Source organism: Pipistrellus kuhlii, unplaced genomic scaffold (genome assembly GCF_014108245.1).
Source record: "Pipistrellus kuhlii isolate mPipKuh1 unplaced genomic scaffold, mPipKuh1.p scaffold_m20_p_2, whole genome shotgun sequence".
NCBI classification, from domain to species: domain Eukaryota; kingdom Metazoa; phylum Chordata; class Mammalia; order Chiroptera; family Vespertilionidae; genus Pipistrellus; species Pipistrellus kuhlii.
In genome coordinates this window covers 149684802-149711681 of record NW_023425515.1, presented here as the reverse complement: position 1 = coordinate 149711681, position 26880 = coordinate 149684802, and the positions used below count along the sequence as shown (strand labels likewise).

The window sequence follows — 26880 nt, the reverse complement described above, 5'->3', positions numbered from 1 at the left end:
TAAATTATGTACCGGTGGTAAGCAATCCAGGGAGGTTTGCGATTTCATTTTGATGTCAAGGTTCTAAGACATTTGTTTCTCTTTGAATGTCTGGAAAGGAGAAAGGAGATAAAAGGAAGGTGGGGGGTGATGATGCAGAAGGCTTAACTTCCAGACTGAAAGCAAAAGGCAGCTAGGCAGCCCTAAAGCAAATAACGTATTTTAAAAGGTTTATTTCAGGGGGTAAAGGGGAAGAGGGAAGAGCCAGGGGGCTAAAACTAATTCAAAATGGAACAGAAACCGGTAAGTTTCAGCCTACTCATATTTTTCCCGATGTCATTTCTGGAACCAATTCCTAATGGGCAGCTTTAAAAGCATTAAGAATCTTCTGCCAAGACCGGTTTGGCTCAATGGTTAGAGCGTCGGCTTGGGGACTGAAGGGTCCCGGGTTCGATTCCGGTCAAGGGCATGTACCTTGGTTGTGGGCATATCCCCAGTGGGGGGTGTGCAAGAGGCAGCTGATTGATGACTCTCTCTCATCGATGTTTCTAACTCTCTATCTCTCTCCCTTCCTCTCTGTACAAAATCAATAAAAATATATATAAAAAAAAAGAATCTTCTGAGGATCGGATGGTCCAAGACGTGGTCTTTGAGATAAGAATGTCAACGTCGCCGTCATCAGAATGTATTTCAAGAAAGAGGTGCTCTCATAGGATCTTAATGAATGGAGATTCATTTCACATGACATGGGTGCTATTTTTAAAATGTTTCCAGATAATGGGAGTGGGGTGAGTGGGAAGTGTTATAAGAAGTTATGGGCTTTTTTGGTCAGAAAGACTGAGGCACCTTAAATACTTGATTTCACTTGTGAATTTTAGCAGCGCAATGTTCAGCTGATCTCGAGAGATGTGGAGTATTGTGTGTGTAAGTGTGTGTGGGTAGCATCATGTGTGAACCATGAGAGCCACCATTTCTCGCCCTCTCCCCGGAACAAACACCCACAAACCGATGGGGATGGTCTGAAGGTTAAATTGGTTAGTTTAGTTGTCCAGGAATGTACGCTATGCAAACAATGTTGGCTCCCCGTGCCAAGGCAGAGATACTGTGGGACTTGAGGCTGCTGGCCACGAGGAGGAGGATGGTGGAGCATACAGTTCTCCTCACTGGGGCAAAGTGGCTGCGATGTGTCAGCATGCTAATCTGCAAAGGACAAATCATTACAGAACTTGCTATATTAGAACCAGAGACTGTTTGTCTGCGTGGGGGCAGGGGCGGGGGGTGGGGTGGGTGGAGAGAGGGAGGGCAGGAATAAAGATCCCTCCTTTTAGGGAGAAAAAAAGGGGAGAGAACCTGCAAAGTGCACTACAATTCACTTTTAAAAAGGATTCTTCTGCTTGCAAAATGGTTCTTTTGAAGAGGGAAATCCTGGGTATTTAAGTGTTTGGTTAAAGATCAGACAAAAACAAAACCACCCTGGCTTTTCAAATGCTAGGTGGCAGAGGAGGCTAACGTGTTAGGAGGCAGGCTGCCAATCAAAGATCAATTCCACAGGAAGGTCAGAGAAGCACAGGAAAGATACTGTGGGCTTCTGGGAAGAGGCAGTTTGCTGTACAAAAATCTGCTTTATGCATTTTTTTTTCTTTCTTCAGAGAAACACAGGGGATGTGGGATCTTCAATCAAGACAGCAAAATGGGAGAGGAAGCGGAACAGGGGTCTGTCTGGGGCAGCAAGAAGAGAAGGACTGCAGTGTCTCTCCTTGGATGGCAGGTGGTTTATTTGCACCCTCTAAGAGTTCCTGAAATAATTAACATGCACCGCCATTCTTGTTTTTCCAGTCGTGATTTCATCCAGTCCTTGCAGAAACTCAGAATTAAACGTCATGGTTTTGTTCTTCGGAAAGAAGAACTCCCCCCAAACGAGGGGGTTCTGCATACCGCCGAGGGCATGTGAGCTCTGAAACGTTTGCAGAGCGCTAATCATTAACGAGCCACTTCTGAAGGCAGAGCTTCCCCTTTCTTTGCTGATGGTAACTGTTCCTTCCCTTGGAACCTGCCCTGTCCTGGTTTACTTTCTGTTTCTCCCACTCGTTTCCACGCAGTCTTCCGAAACACAGGCGACTGACTTCCCGGAGAGCCTCCCTCTCTGCAGGCCAGCTCAACGCTTCCCTCACAAGCCCTCGTTTTTCCAAATAAATTCATCACTGACTTTATTTTTCCAAGACCTCTCCCTCTTCTCACTCTGCTGGAGGGAAAGAAGCTCCCTTCTCCCTTAATAACGCAGGAGAATAAAGAAGAGATTCAGACCTGTAAGAAACTGTAAATTTCAAAAAAGGGGTCTGAGAAAGACTACTCCAGTCATTAAAGGTGGGCACAGACAGCTCTGCGTTTGCATCTGGCTTTGCCATTTACTAGCAGTGAGGCTTGGGATTGGTTACTTAATCTCCCGAAGCCTCAGTTTTCTCATCTGCAAAGTGGGGATAATAAGAAAACCCTTCTGAACAGACTGAAGTATTTCATAGAGAAGGTTGGGGCGGGGAGAGATTAACCTGGGATTGGGAGCACTTCCCAGACAATGACACAAAACTCAAGAAGGCAGGCTCCCAATCCCAGGCAGCTCCCAATCCTCCTTTAACAACAACATTAATGATGCACATGCATATATATGCATAGCCCATGGACCTACCATAGTATGGGGAAGGCCTGGGGGGAGTGGGGGAGGTGAGAGCAAGGTAGAGGGGATTATTGGGGGGTGGGAGGGGGATCTGTAATATTTCCAACAATAAAGATCAATTTAAAGTAAATAAATACATAACTAAAACTATTCTATGGGGGTGGGTGGGTAATAAAACCCTTCCAGGGATGTAAGGAGAAGTAACTGAGACAAAGCATATGGATTGCATCTAGTTGCTAAAACACAGTAAACACTAGACAAATGTTTGCTTTGTTATTATGATTATTATTGCTATTATTATCTTAATGTAAACCCTTTGGATAGGAAGCAATGCACAAAGAGCAACCAGAATCAGCGCTTCTAAAAGCTAAAGAATAATGGCCTAAAGAAGGCTCTGTGCAATTATTTCAGCCCCCGGGAAGCACTTCCCAGAGGCAACATGCGGAACAGAGCCAAGTGTCCAATTTTAGGCGTTTCCAATGAGGGCACGGTGGCTGATCTGCATGCCTTACCTGGCAAGCCGGCCTCAGCCCCGTCCCCCTCTCCACAGGCTGTCAGCCTTTTCTGGGAGACAGGACACAGCCCTGGACTCAGGAATTTACAACCAACAACGCCCCCCACCCCCCCATGCCCCTTCTCCCTTTTGGTGACCTCAAGGTTTGAGAGGAATGAAAAACAACGGCTCCTCCTCACAAATAAAGCAAGGACCCTGACTGCTGGTAACTGAGTCACCGGTTAAGGCCTGTCCCATTTGTAGATTTTCCCAGACAATGACACAAAACTCAAGAAGGCAGGCTCCCAATCCCAGGCAGCTCTGATTCATCAGGGCGTACTTCAGGGCTGGAACTTTGGGGATGGGAGGTACACCACTCACTACCAGCCTGCCAAAAACCAATCCTCCTTTAACAACAACATTAAAAAAAAAGAAAAGAAAGAAAGGAAGGAAGAAAAAAGGCGAACCTTTCCTAATAAGGTAATGCCACATGCCATTTGTGGTTTCGAATTGCTCAGTACTGAAGGATCACGTGACATTCACGGCCGCCATCCCTTCCCTTCACGCTTGTGCAAGGCTCTGCAGGAAGACTGAGAGAGAGCCTTTGGTGTGCCTGGGGGGGATTACAAATGAATGGGGAGCATGCTTTGCCTGTGGAGCCCCACATTTTCCTGATTAACCACACTGGCCTCACGGCCTCCTGCACCGCGGCCTGCAGGATAGTTGCTTTGCAGGCCCAGCTCTGTGAAAACTCTCGGGTTGCTGTGCATGCATGCTTTCTCCCTCCAGCTAGGTACAAGCTTCTTGAGGGCAGAAACACTCCTTTATTTCTTTGGTCTCGCCCTGCTATGCTTATCACTGCGTAATCCACCCAGCAGTTAATAAACTCTTGATGATGGACTAGCGCTGGGAATGTTACGGAGCAGTAGGTGATTGCTTTATATTAACCCCCAACTTATAAACGGGCAGGGTTTCAAGAGTTGGCTTCAAAGAAGGTACTTATGAAGCATATTTTCCCATAGAAACAGCGTTTCCAAGCCTGTTCATTTCTCAGAATATCCTATTCATATGTATATACCCTCTTAATGGAGCCATTTCATTTTCTCAGATACACATTCATGGAGTATGTTCTTTCGATGTCATGATTCTGTTTAGTTACATCTGTGACTAAATACATCCCACTTGTTGGATGTATTTTCATATTTTATGATACTTTATGTAGGTAATGATTCGATACTTCAAAAACAAAATTAAGAAGACATTATTTTTGCTCATCATTAAGAAAGATGCATATACTTTGGTTGCACACTCCTATATATCCATTTATATTCTACCTGTTTCAAAAAAAAAAAAAAAAGACGATATGTAGAAAAAATAAATCACAACCTTCAGGACTGGCCATTTGTATTTTTGTTCACATATATTGCATATATATTCATTTGGGGTCATTAAAATATTTTTTTAGCCACTAAATAAATGAATGACATTAGCTTTAAAAGTAAGAACTATCGTTCAAAAATAAGGCGGAGTCGGTAAGATGCTTGCTTGCTGGAGCACAGAGAGATGATTTAATGGTCTGCCTCTGGGAATGACTCCGCATGTGTCGGGAAAGCTCTCGATGGCTAGGGGAGGACAAACACTACCAACCAGGCTGTGGGGAGGATGGTCTGGGGCTCCAGGGCCCAGACTCCCTCAGAGCCTGCAGAGTGGCAGTTCTGAGAGAACACTGTCCACTGCCCAGGGCAGGGCCTTCCAGAAGGTCAGGGTTACCATGTTTTGGACCATTTGTACAAAATAACATGCATCCAGATGCCTGCCTTTGTACTACTCCTTGTAATTGCTCCCTAGACACGTAGGAACCTAAAGGGCCATACCTTAGCTCTTGTTCCCATGCAAAAGCATCTTGAAAAGATGCATCTACGGTATATAATTTTCCAGGACGAAGAGAATCATGTCTCGTGTATTTCTAAGATTGGCAGAAAGGATTATCCTGGGGATGTTCTAGAAGTGCCAAACCGAAACAACAAGCAGACAAGAAGTGCTCCCAAACCTAGCATGCTGAACCCTGGACCAAATGCGCCTCCCCCCATGGAGTTCACGGCTGCTTTTCCACCCAAATCAACATTTAACGCAGCACAGCAGAGATGTCAGGTTAATGACTGTGAAGCGTGGCAAGTACCGGTGCGGTGCAATGGTGTCACAAGTGTCCTTCAGCAAGAATTACTACCAAGACACAAGGAACTGCCGTCTCCCTTCGACCTGGACTGATGCGACGGACCCTTTATGGGAAGCCCTGAACACTGGATATTCATTGCCTGCCCTTTCCTTACACCAGCTTGCAGAGGAAACCTAACATATATTCCTTTTCTCCCTTACTGTTGGGAGAAATAGAATTCCTGCTTCCAGCTCTGAGCACAGTGACAAGAGGGCAGCCGCCTGGCAGTAGCCAGTATGGGAGACTGGTCTGAATGCACCTGGATTCAACAGGCCCCTTTGAAAGGATGACTGCTTACTTTAAAGCATTTCACACACCAACAGAGCACCGCTGTTCGTCTGAGAAATGCCCAGAGTGCAGGGGTGGGGATCACAGGTTTTATGTGGTCAGATCCCGGTTATTCTAATTTTAGAATGGCAGATGTACGCTGTCCCTTCCCCCCGCCTGCACCCACGGCAGACATCACTAATGGATCAGTGCTCTCTCCTGTTGGACCCAGACATGAGTTAATGACCACTTCAACACCTGGCTCCAGTCCACTGTAGGTGGCACCCATGTTGAAAACAATGAGCTATTCCTGTTCTAATTCATTTTGTACACTGCCAATTCTTACCTGGATGCAACTGACAGCTGGCTAAGGTATCATTACTTTATTTCAGCAACATCTTCTCTATTTTCAGCGAATCCCTCACTAGTCTGAGCTACAAATAACGTGAGCTACCATCCGTCCCATGCTCGCTACGTGCCAGACACTGTTAGACGTGAAGCGCCAATTTATGTTCCCGTGTCTCTACAACAATCCCGAAGAAGGGAAGGGTAGCTCAAACCTGATTATTCCACAGCTTCCACTCTTTTTCTGGTGACTCCCAGGCTGGATTGGTGGCCTCCCTTCGGCCTCCTATGTGCCACCACTGTCCTCACCGTGTTTACCGCACCCACCTCACTGTCCTACAATGGCCAGGCTATGCAACTGTCCTCCCTGCTAACTTCATGAAGGCAACACCCATGCCTCACTCATCTCTAGACGCCCAGCACCCGGGACTCATACATAGTGGGTGTTCAGTAAATAAAGTGAATGCACAATGCGTGCGCGCGCGCGCGCACACACACACACACACACACACCCTCCTGTTTTTATAATACTCTCAGGGCTTCAACTCATGTTGCACACTGAACACATGATCCAAAACAACCGCAACTGTGGGAGAACGTTTACCTCATCAAGCAAGGTGCTGGCTCAGACAAACTGGAACTGAGGCCTGCAGGCGGGCAGGCCCCTCAGGGTCTTTCCTCTCCCCACCTCTTCCCTCCCTTGCAGCCTCTGCACACCAAAGGCACCACGGTCACTCATGCTCTGGTGCTGCCCTCACACTGTTTTCTTTCTCCCTCTTCTTTTGCCCTTCCCTGCTTCCCATACTGCCCTGGGTGCCATAATCCCTGCTCTTAGTGAAGAATAAAGATTCTTGGATGGGATCGGTAGCAGAAGGAGCACCGGCCGAGTAGGGAGGGCAGGAACCCGCGTCCAGAACGGCCCTGTCCCTCGGGTGGTTTCGCTCGGTGCTGGCGGAGGGGAGAAGCCCTGCCCAGCGGCACAGGCGGTGCGCCCTGCGTGTGACTGTACCGAGGGCTCTGCCAAGTCCGAGGCAGGTTATCACTTCTCCTTTTCCTGACGCTGCTGTGTAAAGGGGCGGCGGTCCCTCTAGCATATCCCCGTCCCTCTGTGGCCACCTCACACTTCCTTCTAGCCCACTCCGTGCAGCCTGTGTGACCGTCACACACGAGAACCCTGCAGCCGCCAGCCCGTGCCCAGGCCTGCCGAGCTGTGACCTTTCTAATGCAGCTCAGGGCATTTTGTTTGGTCTCCAGTTCTCGTCACCATTGTCTGCACAGATTCTTAGGAAGATCAAGTGTAACCAACCCACCAGCATGGCCCAGAGGCCGTGCGTGTTCTGGCTCCTGATTCTCTCCCTGGCTCGTTTGTCGCCCCACCCGCCTCCCACACACTGAGCGCCAGCCATACCTGAACTCACCATTCCCGTCGTCCCCACCACAAGCCTCCGCCCACTGCTGCGGTCTCCGGCTCAGGGAGTGGCATCCCTGCCCGGGCAGCCGCCCAAGCCAGACACTCTGGAGTCACCCTGGCCTCCCCTCTCTCCCACCGCACCTCCTTTGCGGCCTCCTAGTCCTGTTCCCTCTGCCTCCGCAATATTTCTCAAATGAGTCCGTATTTTTACCCTTAGACTTGCCACCACCTGCAGTGCTTGCCACCACCCTAGCTGGGGCTATCAGCAGCTCCCCACTTACTACTGCAACACTGCGACAGCTCCCTAGCTGGTCTACCTTCTGTCAGAATCCCTGCCAGTCCCTCATTCGCAGGCAGAGTGACTTTCTCATAAAAAACAACACCCGACTTCTTCCACAATTTAGATGTCACTTCCTCCAAGAAGCCTTCCTGCTGTTCCTGCTATGCTCCCATAGAACCTGTTTTTCTTCCATTAGTGCTTGTGGGTCTTCTCCATTACAAGCAAACTCCGAGAGGGCTTGCTCTCCTCTGAGCAATGCAAGATTTTTTTTTTTTTTTTAATGTTTCCCTCAGTGGCAGGCCCTCTAGCCTACCTCTCAGAAGCCCCCTTCCCCTTCCTCTCTGCACCTCACAGTACCAACCGTGTGCTTTGTACTCATAGAGTGGATACTCAACGTGTTTGCCAAATGAATAATTTAGTCTCTGATGAGTCAAAGGCACTTAAGACTTTTATAGTGTCCTAGGGTCATAATGATGAACAGTAATTATCAGCAAATTGTGCTAAATATATCCCGGTCTTGGGACATCACTAGTGGTTAAGTTTTGTTTGTTTATACGAGAGCCTTGATACGGCCACGCTGTGAAGGCTTTCCAGCAGAACAACAAGCAGAGCGAGGTGCCGCAGAAAGAGGCCAAACCTCAAGCCCGAGCAGCACAGCTGCCTGGTGAGTGCGCAATGCGCGTCCATCCTGCTTGCGCCAAGCCCTGGGGCTACAACAGGTAAGACAGGCCCACTGTCCTCAAGGGCTTAGCATCTGGGGAGGGAGGAGAGGAGGAAAACAGAAGACTTCAAAAACAGTGTGGTGTTCTAAGAACTCAGTGGAGAGTGCGATAGGAGGCCCACGCTGCAGTCGGCGAGTTGGGAAGTCCTCCCAAAGGCACATCTATGCTGTATCTGAGTGCAGAGGCAACGCTAATTAATCCGGGACAAAGGGGACAAGGGACAAAGAAAGACAAACAAGTATGCCCAGTCAATGTGGCTCAGTTGGTTGAGCATCGACCCATATATTATACCAGGATGTCATGGTTCAAATCTCGGTCAAGGCAAGGCCACATGCCCTGGTTGTGAGCTCCAATCCCCCAGTAGGGGGCGTGCAGGAGGTAGCCGATTCTCTCGTCATTGATGTTTCTCTCTCTTCCCCTCTGAAATCAACAAAAACATATTTAAAAAAAAAAAAAAAGATGAAAAGCTGTAGTGCAATCAGACTTGTTTGTAACATGCCCACTCAGGCTGCATTCTGGGATGGTAGCGACCGGCGCGGAGCCAGGAGCACTGGCCAGAGGTTGCTGCAGTCACCCACTGTGGAGTAGCATTGGCTTCTCTGAACAGAAACAGGTTGAGCGTGGATCCTCAAGAGCTGGTGCCGTGGCTGTAGCTCAAAGGGATGGCAGCTCTGGCTATCAGCCTCCCACCTTCTGGGTTCGGGATGGGGAGCTGGAGGCTGCAAGGTCCAGGACAGAGCTTTAAAATTTCTATTGGGTTGTTAGAATGAAATATGAAAATCTGGTACTTTAAGAGAAGCAGAATGGGTCTGCTGAACCCAGTGTGTGTGTGTGTGTGTGTGTGTGTGTTTGCATGTGTGTATGTGTGTGCACACGTGCATGTGTGTGATATGAAGTCCTGTTTCCTTATTCACTCCTTCCCCATAGTTATGCATGTACAAGGGCAGTTCTGGTCCCAACCTTGCCACTGCTTCCTTTGTGTTCCCGCTCAAGCCTGCTTGGTCCTCAGTTTTTCCCACAAGTGCCACAAACAATCTGAATCTTAAAATCTCTAAAATCAGCACCTACTGGGGAGTTCCAACTTTGGGCAACAGAAAGGTTTGGTGGAAAGGGTGCTCGACAACTGACTGCAGGGGTAATCTGGAGTTGGAGGGTCAGAGCTTCTCAACCCGTTCCCCTGGTTGAGGTGGAGGTGTGCCAGGCACGAACTGGCTGTTGAAGCCTCAGGCCCCAGGCACTGTCCCCCGCACGGTGGTCTGAGCGTTCTGAGGTCCTACTTTTGCTCTTCTGAGGAAACAGGTAGGAAGCCGTGTTCTAAGTAGGTAGGAGAGAGAAAAACCCACATGGGCCAGAATCTCCTTTGGCCTATCGTCTCTCAGGTGCCCACTAGCTCTCTCAATGACAGAGCAAACACGATCCCACTTCCCGCTGCATCCTGGGAAGGCAAGTACAGGACCAGCAGGCCAGAAGGTGACAAGCAGTAGGACTACAGATGCAATGACAAGTAGGAGCCTTTCCTACGTGAGGAGGATCAAGGTGGCTCAGTGCCCTCGGAGAGAAAGAGCAGCAAGGGACAGATGGTTACGAAAGCAAGTTTCAGATACAGGTCTGAGGAAAAAGCCTGTGTCGGACTTCCTTTGTGTCTCCTAACACAGGGACACATGAAAACACAAGGAACCAGCCCCCTGCAGAATGATGAATGTGGCCCGGGCCCTTCCTTCCTTCCTCACACTCCATCGGCACCATGATGACTAGAAATTACTGTTTGGCAGCAACGGCCAGTTTGCTTATGGTGTAGCAGGTGCTCTCGGCTCTGGCTTTGGACTGGCCTCACCTGAGGCTTAGGAGGTGCGCTGTGCCCTGTGCGTGCCAGAGCTCACACTGATGGTACAACACGGAGGGCTGGCTGAACACGCCGGCAACGCTCTGGGCCTGGCTTTTAGAGGATAAGAGAAGGGGCCGGACACCACTATCCCAGAACAAACAAACCCAAGACGTGTCTGCCAGAAAAGGGTGAAACAAATACAATTAGCTGGCTCCTCCCCGTGGAAGTGTTTCTTGAAAATATCTGCCATGGGTTCGGCCTTTTTCTGACTGCTCCAATGGAAGAGTATCTTATTGCAACAAAAAGTTAGCACGGGGAGCAGCATAGGTAACCCGTAACATTAACGAAGGCCAGGCCAGTGCTGGTGAGGGTAGGACTATGAAGACCTGTAGCATTCTTCCTTACAGACTCTTCTCCGCGTTGCTTACAGTGTGAGAGCTACTCAACTCAGTAAACTCTTAGCATGTACCTACTGTATACGTACAAAGTATTGTGGGAGGCAGCATCGTACAGTGGTGAGAAAAAAAAAAAAAAAAAAAAAAAAAGGAGCTTGGCAATCAGATAGGCCAGAGTTAGTGTTCAGACTATTCAAATCAGTCCCCTGTGACCTTAACAAAGCTACATTATCCCTCTGGGGCTCTGTTTCCTCATTTGTAAAATGAAGACAATAACAGCATCTACCTTATTGGGTGATTATGAGAATGTTACTTAAACATCTTAGAATAAATGATGCCTGACTTTTAGTAAGCATGCAGCATTTGTTGGCTGTTACTATAATCTTTCTGCACCTCAACTTCCTCATCTATAAAATGGGCATAACAACCAAACCTACCTCATAGGGTTGTTGTGAGGATTAAATAGAATAATGCATGTGTATGGTTAGCATAATAAGTTACACATAGTAAATATGCAATAAATGCTAATTATTGTTATTCTTAGATTCTCCCCCGAATTACTTTAAAACAAGACACTGGTCTGAATGATGGTCCGTGCAACAAAGAGCTTCTTTCTTTGAACTACTTCAGCCAAGACCATTTTGTGACTATGCTCTCATCACCCCCCGCCACCCAGTTATGCACAAAGCACTCTGCTTGGGGCTCCTAAAACTCTGCAGTGACTCTCCCAGGAGTTCTGCTGTCCCTCCAAATAGTCCAGGCTTCCCTTTAACCTGCGACTGATATGTCACCCATTCTGCCATTCGAGGGGCTATTCAAAATCCTGGCCTTGTAGTGCTCGCATCGGCAATACTTAAAACTCTGGCTTTATAATAAAACAGGGAGCGCGTCCACTTGAATTGGCAGGGAACAGAAACATGGCATTTCATTTTATACCAGAAGCAGCTCTCATAGCTGCTAACCGTGGAGAGCTCTTCCTCCATCCTGGCCGAGTGCTGAGCATGTCCGATGCCTGACAACACTAATGCACGACATCACTATAACAAGGCCCCCGGGAAGTTCCAAGGTGTTCAAGGTCTGAGAGCCGTGGGATCTAATCCCACGCTTGGCTCCAAAGAACATGCACACAAATCCTGGAAGTGCTGCCTCCCCAAGGCAAACTCCAAGTGCAAGTAGTTTCCAAGGATAAGACCATTCCTACTATACTCTCGGTGGGGCTATTAGTTCAATGCTATGCACACCCCCCACCTTTTTTTTTTCTTTTTTTTCTTCCTCTGATATTTGGCCAACCATGCCACCTAGTGGCCAGCAAAGCATACACACATGTCTTCTCAAAAAAGCTGGTGGGCCAAAGCACACAGTGCTGAGAACAGGAAAGGCACCTGATGGATCCCGTCCAAAGTAAAGGAACTGAAGCTCAGGGAAATAAAGCAAGTTACCTAAAGTCAGAGAGAGAAGGAAGCTGACGTGCAGCCGTGTGGAAAACGTGGCCCTCAGAGTTAGGACTTGGGCTGCAGGCTTGAAGTAAATTCTACCCTCCGCAAGACCCTTCCTCCAACCATTCAAAAACCATGGATCGAGCACCTCCTGTGATCCAGTCCCTGTGCCAGGTGGTGGGGACATAATGGTAAGCAAGGAGAGCAGGTCTCTCTCTTCACAGCCAATTGGGTGATGAAGATAATTATAGCGAGTTCACAATAACACCACCACTTAATACGAATTAAGGACTCGCTCTGCTGCCAGGTACTTATGGTGCCAAGAGTTTGAGAGACACTGGCTTGTAATCCTTGCAACAATCATAGGATGGGGATGTGGTTATTACTCCAGCTTGACAAATGAGTTGGAAAACATTTAAGCTGCAAGGAATAAGCTCATACCTTTCTGAAAAGGTTGGATTAGATGCCGAGAAATTTCTAAGGCCTCTTCCCAGATCAGCTTCTCTTTACTTCAAGGATTTGAGAGAGAGAGAGAGAGAGAGAGAGAGAGAGAGAGAGAGAGAGAGAGGAGAGTGCTAGAACGAGAAGCCAGGTCTCCTGACCAAGAGCCAATGCTCTTCCCTCAGGCACTGTGCTAGTCTTCAGTAATAATAACTGGGAGTTAGCGAACGCTCGCTGTGCGCCAGGCCCTGCATTTGTATCAGCTCCTGCAAGGCTCCTTCCTAACAACCTATGCGATATCTTCAAAATGGAAATAATACCCGAGTAAAATTATCAAGCTCTAAAATGGTTAAAACAGAAAAGGAAAGGTCCCAAGATAAATGGAGATGCTTTCAACTGGAACCCAGCTGTAGGATTCCTACCCACTGTTTTATGTCTGCTCACTTAGTTGTGGGATGGGTTACAGATCCTCACGCACTGGTGTCCCTGGCCTCTCATGACCTGAATGGAGGACGGGCCCAGGCAAATGATGGAAAAGAGGGAGCACATTTCCTAACAGCAGCACTGCTCTGAGGTAGCGCTGGGACTCCAGACACAGCGACAGAGCCTGCAAGGCCCAGCGCCAAGCCCAACCCTTTGGCTTTATTTCTTATTCCAAATGAATAAAGCAGCTCCACTGAGTACATCACTCTTCATTCTGTCCCCCCCCTGGGGATTCCCAGGCAACATCCCTTTCCATGGTGTGTGCCTTCAGGCAAACTCCCCAAGTGATGTTGCAAATGGAGGACTGGGTGCAGGGCTGGAGGCCTTGCTCCGGGAGCCACAGGAAGCACCTCCTACTGCTTGCAGCAGGACCGGGCACCCAGTGGCCTCTCCACCGGGAAAGCAGGCCCTGCAGGCTCTGGAGCCCCCCAGGTCTTAGGAAGACTGGCCTCCAAGCCAGGTCTCCAGGGTGATACAGCGTGGGCCACCGAGAGCACATCTGCCAGACACGTTGGAACACTCAGCCCCGCATGCTTTGCCACCCTTCTCTGACTGGCCAGATCTCCTCTGGCTTTCTAGGTCTAGGGATCAATGCTAGCCTAGCCTGGCCTGACCATCACCCTGGCCACCCAGTCAAGCTAATTTTTCATCGGAATATCTACACTCTCCTAGTACCTAGCACAGGGTGGTGATCACAGGTTTATCTGTGCACAGGGACTTTTTTTTAGAAAATGGAGCGGGTGGCTCCTCCATCCTCATGTATTCAGCACCCAGCACCGTGTACAGACTGCAAAGGTGCTGACTTCCAAAGAACTGGAGAGTAAAGCAAAAATTTCAGCTTCCGAGGTCACCTGGCTTAAACTCCTGCCCAATATAGGATTTCCCTCAAAATACCACTAAAAAAGCAAATGTTTAAAAAGGTGTTTGTTTGTTTTGTGTGTGTGTGTGTGTGTGTGTGTGTGTGCGTGCATGTATGTCTATGTCTATGTAGGTGTGTGTATGCATGTGCATGTGTATATATGTGCCATGTGTATGTTTATATGCACATATCCTTTTAACAGAATGAAGTGCATGTGTAAAGACACAAAGAGCAATTTCACTCAGATATTCTTTGAGAGAAAGCTGCATCTTCACTTAGATTTTTTTTCCTCCTAATTTTTCAAGAAATATGTTATTTAGAGAAAATGCATAAAATGTATTAACTCAGATAAGAGATAAAAATTATCATGTTGCTATATTTCCTTCTAATATTTTCCATGAGTTTTTGTTCTTTTTTGGTTTTGTTTAATATTTAACAATTTTTAATTAGACTATTAGATAAATAGTATAAATACCTACTCTTTGTGAATAGTGAAACATTAGAAGTGAGACTAAAGTCCTATTTGATCTTGTCCTAAAAAGGTCCATCTTTTTATAGAACATACTAAGTATTTACACACACACTTATATCTATAAAACACATAGTAATATCAATTAAGAAACATCATATTGTACCTACTCTTTTTGTCCGTGACTTTTTTAAAGTCCCTGAATCTCACACTATTATTCCATTTTATATTCTCCTTTTCTATGTGAGTACAAACTCTTCATAAGCACCATGTATTACATAACCTCAGACTTTTAAGAGAAGTTACAGGAATAGTACAAAGAATTCTCTGATACCCTTCAACCAGATTTGGATTCCTGAAATACCAACATTTTATATCCTATATTCTTCCTGCAAGAGGGGGAGGGGAGAGAGAGAGGAAGAGAGAGAGAGAGAATATGTTGCTTTATCCCTAAACACTTCAATGTAGTTTCTATAAATAAGTTCTCTTACACAACCACACTACAATTAACACACTGCTATTATCTAATCTACAATTTTATTCAAGTTTCAGCAACTTTCCAAAGAACTAACTGGCAAGTAAAGTGAGGAATTTGAGCTCCAGAGCCACAGGAGGCACCTCCTACTGCTTGCACAACGTCCTTTACAGTGAAAGAAAAGCCAAAGTTCTACACTGCGCTGAATTGTCCTCTCTCTTTAGTTTCCTTTCATCAGGTACGGCTCTTGAGTCTTCCTTTGTATTTCATGACATCGATTTTTTAAAGAGTAAAGATCAATTATTTTGTGGCCTGCCCCTCAATTTGAGTTTGTCAACATTCCCTTACTGTAAAGTCTTGGGTTGTTTTTATCATTTTATTATAATTCCAAAATGAAGCTTTCTCTCTCTTCCTGCCAACTATCTATTGGCTTTTATTAATTTCTAAAATTAATGATTTATTTGTGGCATTAAAGAATATTTTAAGGCTACTGAAAGGTAAATAACATTTTTTATTGTTGCTAATCCTCATCCAAGGATATTTTTCCACTGAATTTTAGGGAGAGTGAAAGAGAGAGGGAAAGTCAGCGAGAAACATTGATGTGAGAGAAACACACTGATTGGTTGCCTCCTGCATGAGCCCTGACTAGGACCCGAGTCGGGAGGAGCCTGCAACCAAGGTATGTGCCCTTAACCAGAATCAAACCTGGGACTCTTTGGTCTGCAGGCTGATGCTGTATCCACTGAGCCAAATCAGCTAGGGCTAAATAACACTTTTTTTTAAAGCTTCTGTCCAGCCCAAGGCGGTTTGGTTCAGTGGACAGAGCAGCGGCCCTCGGATTGAAGCGTTGCAGGTTCGATTCCGGCCGAGGGCATGTATCTTGGTTGCAGGCTCTATCCCTGGCCCTGGTCCAGGTACTTGAGGGAGACAACCAATTGATATGCATGTGTCTCTCTCACGTCCATGTTTCTCTCCTTCCTTCTACTATCTCTAAAAATCAATGAAAAAATGTTCTCCGTGAAGATTACCAAAAAACAAAAACACTCCTGCCCATTTGTGCTCCCACACTGATGTGTCTACTCCACCTCAGGCTAACTGGCCTTGCATACTGGCATGTTGTAAAGATATATTTTGACTCAAAGACAATAAATAATATTGCATTGCTGTGTTAGTCAACTTCATTTTAAAGCAGGAGTGGGGAATGTCCGGCCCCAGAGCTGTATAAGGCCCATGCAATCATTTGGACTGGCCCTGCCAAGGCATTAGGGTAAGTTAATTAATGTTTGACCAAAGCCCAGCCGCGTGGCTCAGTGGTTGAGCACTGACTGACTTATGAACCAGGAGGTAAAGTTCAGTTTCTGGTCAGGGCACATGCTCAATCCCCAGTAGGGGGCGTGCAGGAGGCAGCTGATCAAAGATTCTCTCATCATGGATGTTTCTATCTCTCTCTCCTTCTCCTTTCCTCTCTGAAATTACATATATATATATATATATATATATATATATATATATATATATATATATATATATATATGGGTTTTTTTTAAGTTTGACCAAATATAGCAGGCTAATTTTTAAGATGACAATTTTGTATGGCCGTCGAATGATGTTATAAATATCCAAGTGGCCATTGGCAGATAAAAGGTTCCCCACCTGTTTGAAGCATGATTATGCAGGTCATTGTTCCTCCCAAAACATCGAATACATTCGTTCCTGTGTTCGTACCTTCATCCATTCAGCAAATATACACTAAGAAACTGCTTTGTGCCAGTATTTTTCTGGATGCTGGCATCAAGCTCTCATGTAAAGAAATAACAATACAATACAGTTGGTGCTAAAGGCTATGAAATATCCCGGTGGCAGGTCACTGGAGGGGGTGCTCCAGGTGGAGACAGACAAGAGCCTGGTACTTTGTGAAAAAGGCAGAGCTTGCTGCAGCTGGGGAGCAAGGGAGAAATCACGGACCCTCTCCAGTTCCACCTCACAGTGCTTACCATGGAATTCCTTCAAAATGTCTACAACACATTGACCTTACCCTGCCCTATCTCAACAACCATTTCTAAAGCCTGCCCTTCTCCTCTCTGTCTGTCTGTCCAGTCAGCAGTCTGAATGTCGGCATGTTGCAATTTGTGAACAGTAACCACAGCTTGCAAATGCTCGGAAATTAGAGGGAACTCGCAAACCATTCTGTGTTGCTCAGTCTTGCAATTACCGGGACATCAAGGAATCATTAATGAGCCATGCCGTCTCACAGTAGATTTTTGGCCACTTTCAGCAGGAAAGGGGACAGATGCCCCAGGAGAGAGAGAGGTCCGTGTGTGTTTTCTCCTCCAAATAACAGGGGTGGTGGCTGCAGCCACGGGCAAGGAGGGTGGATGTTCAGAAAGAAGAGGAACCAGCCTGTGCCATGAACTGAGACTGGATCAGCAGGAATGCCAGGTCCCCTGGCCCATTCCTTCCTCTGGGCTCTGTCAAAGTTGCCAGATACCAGAGAGCTCTGAGGAAGGAATCCTGCAGGAAATATATGCACCCTCCCCCTTAATAGTGCTTGTTTAGCACTTAGGACAATTTCTATACACCAAGGAAAAAGCAAACAGATAGTAATGTCAAAAAATGTTTTCTTACATAAAAATTACATGAAATTGCAAATCAAAGTAGCCACAAATATATAAAAATATGGCCAATAAGCATTAGATGCCTCTGTCAAATATTAAAAAATAAATAACAATAACTCAGACGGTGTTTGTATACTGTTTTCTTTTCACATCCTTCATTTGAGGAAAGACAGCCCCAAATAGGCAATTAATCTGATGTAACACCCTCTTAACATGCTATTTCCTAGTGCAGCTCAGTGTTGCTGAGCAGAGAAAGGAAAAAAACAAACAACAAAGGGAAAAAAAAACACCCAAAACACTATTATGAGCATCACTAATATAAATGCCAGGACTGTCCCTCCACTTGGGAGATGGAGATCCGAAACAATGTGGGTGACAAACGTTCACCCAGGGACATGAATGAATGAACAAAAGACAGATTGATTTAATATGAAAGCACTTATTATAGAAAACACAATACAAGCTAAATACTCAGTCATGTCTCTATCGAAATCTATATTTCTATGAAAAGTGAAGCTGTGTGTATGTGTGTGTGTTTGCAGCCCACATAAATGTAAACCGTGTTTACTTGGCCTCTCATTAGCGTTTGAGTTTGACATACTTGCCCTACAGGGCTCATTGTAAACAATTCTTCATTTCTCCTCCAGGGGGCGAAGTTGGCCAGCATTTCACTGAGAAGGGACATTACTTTCAAACTTGGATTTTCACAGTGTTAGCAAGATATTCACGTATAAAAAGGCCTTTCCGTCCTCCCACTCCTTCTCAATGCACTGAATCGTGGCTGATCAGAAAGCAACCCAGGCCTTTTGTGGAATGAGAGGGAAGGGCCATGATTAAGGGCCCAGAGTGAGCAGAACACTTCATTAGCACAGTTCTAGATTGGCTGGCCCATTCTCCCACAACTTGAGATCAGGATTATGGTTTTGCCAAAACAGTCATAGCTTCAAAGATACTCCCCTTCTTTTTCCCTTGTTTGGAGAACTTTTCACGGGGCCTATACTGGACAGCTGATACTTCCTCCTGCAGGGAGGCCTGGCTCCCTCCCACCAGCTCCTTTGCAAGGGCTCCCTCGGATCAACCACAAAGTCTGGAGGTCTGAGAACACCTTCCCTGCCTTCCTGCAGGGATGGTGGGACCTTTCTACTCCGTGGAGGGTGTCTGGTGGCCAGGAAGGACCCCAGGCAGCAATTCCTCAATGCATCCCCCTCCCCCTCACTTAAAGGGTTAGGAGCTCCCAGGGAACTCAGGTTCAGGTGCAGAAGAGACACACACAGGGGGCAAAGCCTGTTCCTGAGGGAGAAGGAAACGGGTTTTCGTGTCTTGGTGATGGTGAAACTGAGCTGAGGGGAAGACCCAAAGAGGGTGACAATTCTCCCTGGCCCAGGGTCAGATCCAGTGTTTGTGGGTCTTATAGAATTCTTTAGGAAAAGAATACAAAAGTTAGGACCATCACATTAGCTACAGGGCTCTGGAGGGGTCTTTGGCACAGAAAGGCCCTCAAGCCTAAGCTCCAAACTGGCATTGCTCTGCCGCCAGCCCTGCGGGTGGTGGAGCACGTTGATAAAACGTTTCCCTTGTCCACACAATGCCGGCAGGAGGTCCTGAGGCTCAGTTGAGGAGTTGGGGAGCGATGTAGGTGGTCGGTGGCACAGAGTCTCCCTTTGGTTCTGCTCCCTCTCACCCTGTCCCAAGCACATAGCAGATGCTCAAGAAACACTTGTTGCCGGCACCGGTTTGGCTCAGTGGATAGAGCGTCGGCCTGCGGACTGAAAGGTCCCGGGTTCGATTCTGGTCAAGGGCATGTACCTTGGTTGCGGGCACATCCCCGGTAGGGGGTGTGCAAGAGGCAGCTGGTCGATGATTCTCTCTCATCAATGTTTCTAACTCTCTATCCCTCTCTCTTCCTCTCTGTGAAAAATCAATAAAATATATTAAAACAAAACAAAACAAAACAAAAAACCAAAAAAAAACCACTTGTTGACCAACCAATGAGAGTGGCTGCACTGCTGCCCCCCCCCCCTTTTTTAAATTACATATATTTTTAAATCCTCACCTGAGGATATATTTATTGATGAGAGAGAGAGAGAGAGAGAGAGAGAGAGAGAGAGAGAGAGAGAGAGAGAGAGAGAAAGAGAGAGGGAGAGAAGAAACATCTATGTGAGAGACAAACATCAATCAGTTGCCTCCCGCAACCTAGGATCAAACCTGCAACCTAGGTATGCGCCCTGACCAGGAATCAAACCCACAATCTTTCTGGTGTATGGGATGACACTCCAACCAACCAAGCCAACCGGGGTGTCTTTGGAGGTCGAGGGCGGGGCACAAGCTACAAGGCTTGATTTTGCTGAGTTCACAGCTCTGGATGGAGCCCTGATGAACATGCCCCCATGAAGCATGAAATCAGCCCTCAGATCAAGAGACACTATGTCATGAGCATGAAAAACGGTCACTGGGCACAGTGTTTCCAAATGCCAGCTTCCTCTTGGGGTTATTGTCAAGTGCACTGTGGTGTGACGGTGGAGAAAACCCAGCCAGAGACAAGGTCCAAGGCCTCTCTGTGGTTTTGGAGACCAGGGTGGCAGTGAAAGCCTGGCCGCCACTCAGGATCTCTCCCACCCAGGCAGATTCCTCAGACCCCATCCCTGGGGGCGTTACCAGGAGCCAGGCCTAGCTTCACAGCAGCAACATTTCTCCAACAATTGCAAGTTATCCGGGTATCCGAAGGGGATACTCGGGAAGGAGTCCCCCGCCTGGACAGGCTGCAAGCGCAGGATGAAGGACAGCTTGTACAAGGGCTGAAGAGGAGTGCCCTGAACTGGGCAATTACAGTTACTATAACAAGAGCCTAAAGTGGAAGTTTCCACAGGCGGCATCAAGAGTCAACAGATGGGAAATTCCAAACCCAAAGGCCAGACCATTATGTGTAAATTTTAAAGCAGTTGGCCTAGCTGGCAGAAAGACCCTGAAGGAGAATATAAACAGGCTCAGGACAGTGGAAAGTGATAGGGCATTTGGGGGCAGATTCCTCAGAAATGCTCAGATTCTGGTCTCTCAAAGGTGGGTGGATGCTGGAGACTAGCTTTTCAGCTCAAGTCTGGAGAGAGGGTTTCAAAGGCACCATCTGGAGGACTTGGCATGTGCCTCCTGGAGTGTGGGGACTGGTATGTGACACCTGCCTGAGAAAGCAAGTGTGAGCTGGGGAGGGAGGGAGCAAAGTGGCCTCGTCAAAGGCGAGAGAGGTCAGAGTGACTGCTTGTCCCCTCCCCTCATGTGGTGGTGGGAGGTGTGGTTAAAGGAATATGAACTCTGGGCATCAAGAATATCAGCCTGGGGGTCTTTAAAAACAGGTTCTACCCAAGAGGGCTTCAGCCTGAGGGTGAGAGGCCCCCAAAGAGAATATCTGAATGGAAGCCAGAAGCTGCTGGCAGACATAGCAGCTGCAGGAGAGGCACTGCCCGAGTCCTGGGAGGTCCCGGATGGAAAGTTCCAGTGGGGTCCTTGAGAAAGCCACGAAAGCAGCCAAGAGAGCAGAGTCCCTTCCCTATTAGCCAGGCTCAGAGGACCCAGGGCAAGGCGGAACAGGGGCAGTCAGGTAAGAACTTGTCTCTCTCTCTCTCTCTCTCTCTCTCTCTCTCTCTTTCTCCAGCACCTGGGGAGGCCTGCGATGGTGGGAGGGCAGCTGGAGGAGGGGGATCTCACTGGCAAGATGGAGGAAAATCTCCTCTTGGAATGAATACTGACTGTCCCTAGAGTACAGTGAGTGTTTCCAGGTTCCAAAGTGTGTGAGAGTGTGTGAGTGTGTGTGTGTGTGTGTGTGTGTGTGTGTGTGACTTAAAGTGGCCTTAGGACTTTTCATTACCTAAGAGTAACCAGAAAAGTCATAGGCCTGACCAAGTTTTTATCAGGGAATGGGGGAAAAAAACACAGCCCATTGAATAAACTTTAGAGAAACAGTGGAGACAAGAATAAAGCTGCGTCTTAGTTATGTGCCACAAGTCACACTGTGCCATGGGCTAGTGACAGCTAATATTCACCAAGCACTGACTATGTGCGAGGCACAGGTCAAGATCTTTACGGACCTTCTTACGTCATTCAGTCCCCCTAGCAACTCCTTGAGGCTGGCATTATTATCCTCTTTTCAAATGAGGAAACTGTGGCTCAGAGGGGTTAGGCAGTTTTCCTGGTCACACAGGAAGGTAAGTAAAGCAGTAGCCTGGACTCGTCCTCATGTCTGACCTCTAACCCTGAACTCTTTTATTGTCCCAGGCGAGTGGATTTCAGCAGACAGTTGTGACCGAAGCAGGACAAGGGCTTGGGTCCTGCTCCTCTTTCTCAGGTGTCCTTGAACTAGAAAACCAAAGAGCAGAGTCCAAAAACCACTGCATTTCATGATCTTAGTGGTCACTTCCAACTCTGAGATTCTATGACTCGATCACCTGGAGGAGGGAAGGTGGGGACAGGTGGACCCACAACAGCAGACACAAAGAAAAAGAGAAACTTAGAGTCTGTATCTGGTGTTTCCAGAGAGACGGCTGGAAGGAGTTGGTTCCAGCAGCTGGTATATACACAGAGCCGAGGCTCACAGAATTATAGTCATGTGTATTAAGTATATAGTTCCATGATGAACGTAAAGCACTTAGCACTGAGCCTGGCACCAAAGTAAGCATTAGGTACATAGCAACTACAACTGCGCAGAGTTGACATATATGCCTAAAAACCTCAACATGTAATTTAATGCAACATACTCAGCCACTGACATCATTGTCTCTGCTCCATAGGAGCTATGTTTATCATGGACGCTAAAACTTCACCAGTGGAGCCAGGACTAGAAATGAACACATAAAATTACACCAGCCAAATCTAAAACAATTCAACTAAGACTGAAGCAATGGCTCTTAAGTATGGAATCCTATGAGAAATGACGGAAGAATAATCATTTTCTCCAGTATAAAAATAGTAATTCTATATAATAAAAGAATAATAGTCAAATTGACCATACCTCCGCTACACCCACAAGCCATGCCTACTAGCCAATCAGGAGTGGATATGCTAATTAACCCTCCTGCTATGGCCATGGAGTGAGCAGGAGGCTTGGGTTTTCCCAGCAATGGAGGAAGCCAAGCTTCCCGCACACCCTGGCTGGCCCAGGACTCCACTCAAGGCTACAAAGTTTCAATTATGAAAGATAAATAAATACCAACAAAAATGGCTTGGGCCATGAAGTGAGCAGGAGGCTTGGGTTTCCCTGGCGATGGAGGAAGCCAGCCAAGTTCCTGGTCTGCCCTGGCCTCTGCTGAAGGCTACAAAGTTTCAATTATAGAAGATAAATAAATCCCAGATACTAGAACCTCCACTTTAGTGTGGCCGGCCTGCAAACCACCACAGGCTCCTCATCCAGGCCACTCCATGTTCTAATGGAACCCTTACCCTGATCCAGGACACCCTTCAGGGCAAACCAGCTGGCCCCCACCCATGCACCTGGCCTCTATCCTATTTAATAAGAGTAATATGCAAATTGACCATCATTCCAACACACAAGATGGCTACCCCCATGTGGTCAAAGATGGCTGCCCCTATGAGGACATAAGATGGCCACCACAAGATGGCTAGCAGAGGAGGGTAGTTGAGAGGGACCAGGCATCAGGGGAGGGCAGTTAGGGGCAATCAGACTGGCAGGGGAGTGGTTAGCAGGTGATCAGGCTGGCAGGCAGAAGCCGTCAGGAGCAATCAGGAAGGCAGACATGCAAGCAGTTGGGAGCCAGCAGTCTTGGATTGTGAGAGGGATGTCCAACTGCCCGTTTAGGCCCAATCCTGGTGGGCAGTTGAACATCCATCCAGCGGTCCCAGATTGGAGAGGGTGCAGGCTGGGCTGAGGGACACTTATCCCTGTGCACAAATTTCATGCACCGGGCCTCTAGTAATATTTATAGAAGCCCATAGATTGAATCCTACCATGGATTATAAATACACTGAAGACCATGCATTGTCTCCAGATTAATATCCACTCCTGTGGGTCCTGAGGTCCTCAGCTCAAAAGCTATCTACCCGCAGTGGAGCCATTTATCCTCATCCTCTCTGAATGCTCACTGTGGCTATAGCCTCAATCATGACACCAAATTTCCATTGGATAGTCAATGTAATTGATGCTGAATCTAAGTTTAAACCTTCCAAGGTTAGTGGGTCCCAAATTAAGAATTTCTAAATCAATGGACTATAGTATGTAGAAATTTTATCTTTCCTTCCTTCTTCTGGTAAAAAGTAAATAAATAAATAAAATAAATCCATCTTTTTAAATAGGGGACCCCATTCCATGTGATTCTGGTGGTATTCACCTTCTCTCAAGGAACACATCAACAAGGCATGGCCAAACAGGTATTGGTTATTGTCTACTACCTACTTCTGGCTACGTTGATTCAAGCAAGAAATCTGAACTGAGTCAATTATGAATGCTCCTTGGGCCCTGGTTGGTTTGGTTCAGTGGATAGAGCATCGGCTGGTCGACTGAAGGGTCCCAGGGTTCAATTCTGGTCAAGGACAGACATATAACTAAGTCCCACCTGAAACCAAAAGAATCATACAGCCCAGCCCAAATCGCTAATCTGCAGAATTGTGGGATGAAGAAACGATTGTCCTTTTGAGTCAGTAAGTTTCGGCTCACATTTTTGGCTTTAAATTTGGGAACGGTTTGTTATGTGGCAAAAGCTACCTGCTACACACTGCAAATAGCAGGATGGTCACAACATCATGGAGTGATATCACATGAAAGCCCCCAAAGCTTTTTCACTTATTTTTTTTTTTTAAATATATTTTATTGATTTTTTACAGAGAGGAAGGGAGAGAGATAGAGAGCTAGAAATGTCGATGAGAGAGAAACATCGACCAGTTGCCTCTTGCACACCCCCTACCGGGGATGTGCCCGCAACCAATGTACATGCCCTTGACCGGAATCGAACCTGGGACCTTTCAGTCCGCAGACCGACGCTCTACCACTGAGCCAAACCGGCTTCGGCCAAAGCTTTTTCACTTAAAAAAGTATATTCCTTTCCTAGGTTGAAAGGCAGTTTTCTATCCCAGAACTCTTACCTCACAACAATCACATTCAGGTTCAAAAAGAGAGGAGGGGAAAAAATAGAGCAATAAGAAAGCTAATATGTTATAGCTGTGGGCCAATTTTCATTACAACACACTGCAAGGGACTGTCTGCATTCCTTGGCTGAAGTCACACTGTTGTTGTGGATACTGCCTGAAACAAGCAGACCATCAACAGGGGCCTGGAAATAGTTCCATTACAAAAGAAAAGCTTTTTATTTTAATAGGATTTGGCATATAATCACAGATCTGTTCCCTGACCATGATCTTAGCAAAAGGAAAATGGATTGATTTTTTTTTTTTTTTTTTAAAGACATGAAAACTTCTTAAATCATTTCAGGGAGAGAAAAAAAAAATAGTGTGAATAAATAGACATCTAATCATAGTACTGGTAGAGATGCGTCTAATTTAGAAGTGTGAATATCATTTCAAAAATAATGTCCCGCAGTCACTTTGTTTTAAAAATGAAAGAGAACTTACCAGTCAGACTGTGTGTGGCCCACGGCTTTCAGGTTTCAAGTGGAGGAGTGAATCTGAAACAGAATTAAACAAAACACTCCTTAAGTAACTCACATTTGGAAAGGGTGTGCTTTCGATCCCAAGTGACTGACATAACATTGAGTGTTATTCTTTCAGTTAAAGATGAGCCAAGCCTTTTCTGGCTCCTGATGGAATAGAGAGTTTTTTGCCTACATACTTCAACTTCCTGGAGAGAAGGCTCTCTCTCATCCACCTCAGGGAGTGCTGACAGGCTGAGCCCAGTATAACTATAAATGGTAGTGTTTTCATCCAAACCCCTCCAAGTTAGTGGAAGCCTCCCTAGTTTATTGCTCTTGCCTTCAACCCTCAATCCCCTTCTGCTAGGACCAAGCCATGGGTCCCTGAAGAAACCAATTTAAAAAATAGACGGTTCAATATAATTTGAATGGCAATGGGAGGCATGTATAAGGCTTTCCAACAGTGGCCACCTTATCGCAACCACGAAATGTTGTTTTAGTGATAATGGTGAGCCTAAGGCAGTGGTAGGCAAACTCATTAGTCAACAGAGCCACATATCAACAGTACAATGATTGAAATTTCTTTGGAGAGCCAAAGTTTTTGAACTTAAGCTTCTTCTAACGCCACTTCTTCAATATAGTCTCGCCCAGGCCGTGATATTTTGTGGAAGAGTCACACTCAAGGGGCCAAAGAGCTGCATGTGGCTCTCGAGCTGCAGTTTGCCGACCATGGGCCTAAGGCAATGCTGCTCAGTAGAAATAAAAAACAAGCCACGCATAAAACTTTGTATTATCTAGTAGTCACATGAAGCAAGCAAAAAAAACACCTGGCAAAATTATTTTTAATAATACATTTCATTTAACTGAATGTATTCAAAATCTTTTCATTGTAACCAGTATAAAAATTACTCTTGAGACATTTTTTTTTAATGCTAAATCTTCAAGATTCAGTACATCTCAATGCAGGCTAGTCATACTTCAAGTACTTAACAGCCACAGAGGCCAGTGACTGACCCCCAGACAGTACAGACGTAGAGGATCTATTCCTGGCCGTCAAGTACTGGCAAGGCTCCAAAGTGAGTCAAATGCATATGGACATTTTACTCATCTATTTTCCTGCTCCTAGTAATCCACATTATACCATTCATGATGTTATTTCAGTAGAAATAATAATGTAATAATACTTATATAGCACTTACTCCATGCCAGGAACTGTTCTCGGCGTGTTCCTATGTTACCACAATTAATCCTCACAATAACTTCATGAGGGAAACATATGATAGCATCCCCATTTTGTAATGAGTAAACTGAGGCACAGAGAGATTAAGTAATTTACGAAAAGTTATAAAACCATAACAGAGCTGGGATTCTAATCCACACAGTCTGCCCTCCTCCCCCGCCACCATCCTCCCCTGAGCCAATGTCCTCAGCCAACATACTCGCAATTAAATTTGAACGGCTTCAATATAAGATAATTGCTTTCAGTTTTAATTATAACCTCTAAGTGATCCAAGGCTGCTCTTATGATATACGGTCAGATAATAGCAGTGATGGCAGACGGAAAAGTGGATGTGCCAGCAAGTTAACAATTTGGGGTAAGAACACAAAAACCACAAGCAGGCCTGGGGTCAAAAGGTGGCTTTGGGTCTGGGAGCCTATTTGGATGACCGAGGTGGGGTGCAGGGAAAGGGACACGTGCGGGCTCTGGAAAATCTTGTCTTCATGATTTTTCCGAGAGAAGGATCTATCACTTTCATCCAATTCTCCACGGGGTAAGACAGCCATCCCCGTATCAGTCTTAGCAGGGGTAGGGAGTGAGAGAAGAGGAATCAGGTAGAAAAGAATCAAGGAAACACATTATTAATCTGTGTGATTCCCAAAGAAATCACACCCAGTGAGAAGTATCAGGCCCA

The 26880-nt window shown here is 46.4% G+C and overlaps 1 protein-coding gene across 2 annotated transcripts in view; it reads right to left on the bottom strand.

Annotated features, from left to right (window-relative positions):
* GNG12 (G protein subunit gamma 12) overlaps positions 1-26880 on the bottom strand; it is a 120916-nt gene that overhangs the window by 42606 nt on the left and 51430 nt on the right. For both annotated transcript variants that reach the window (XM_045584486.1, XM_036443769.2), the window contains exon 2: positions 24951-25003. The gene's annotated coding sequence lies outside the window, so the exon portion shown is untranslated. The remainder of the gene's footprint in view (positions 1-24950; positions 25004-26880) is intronic.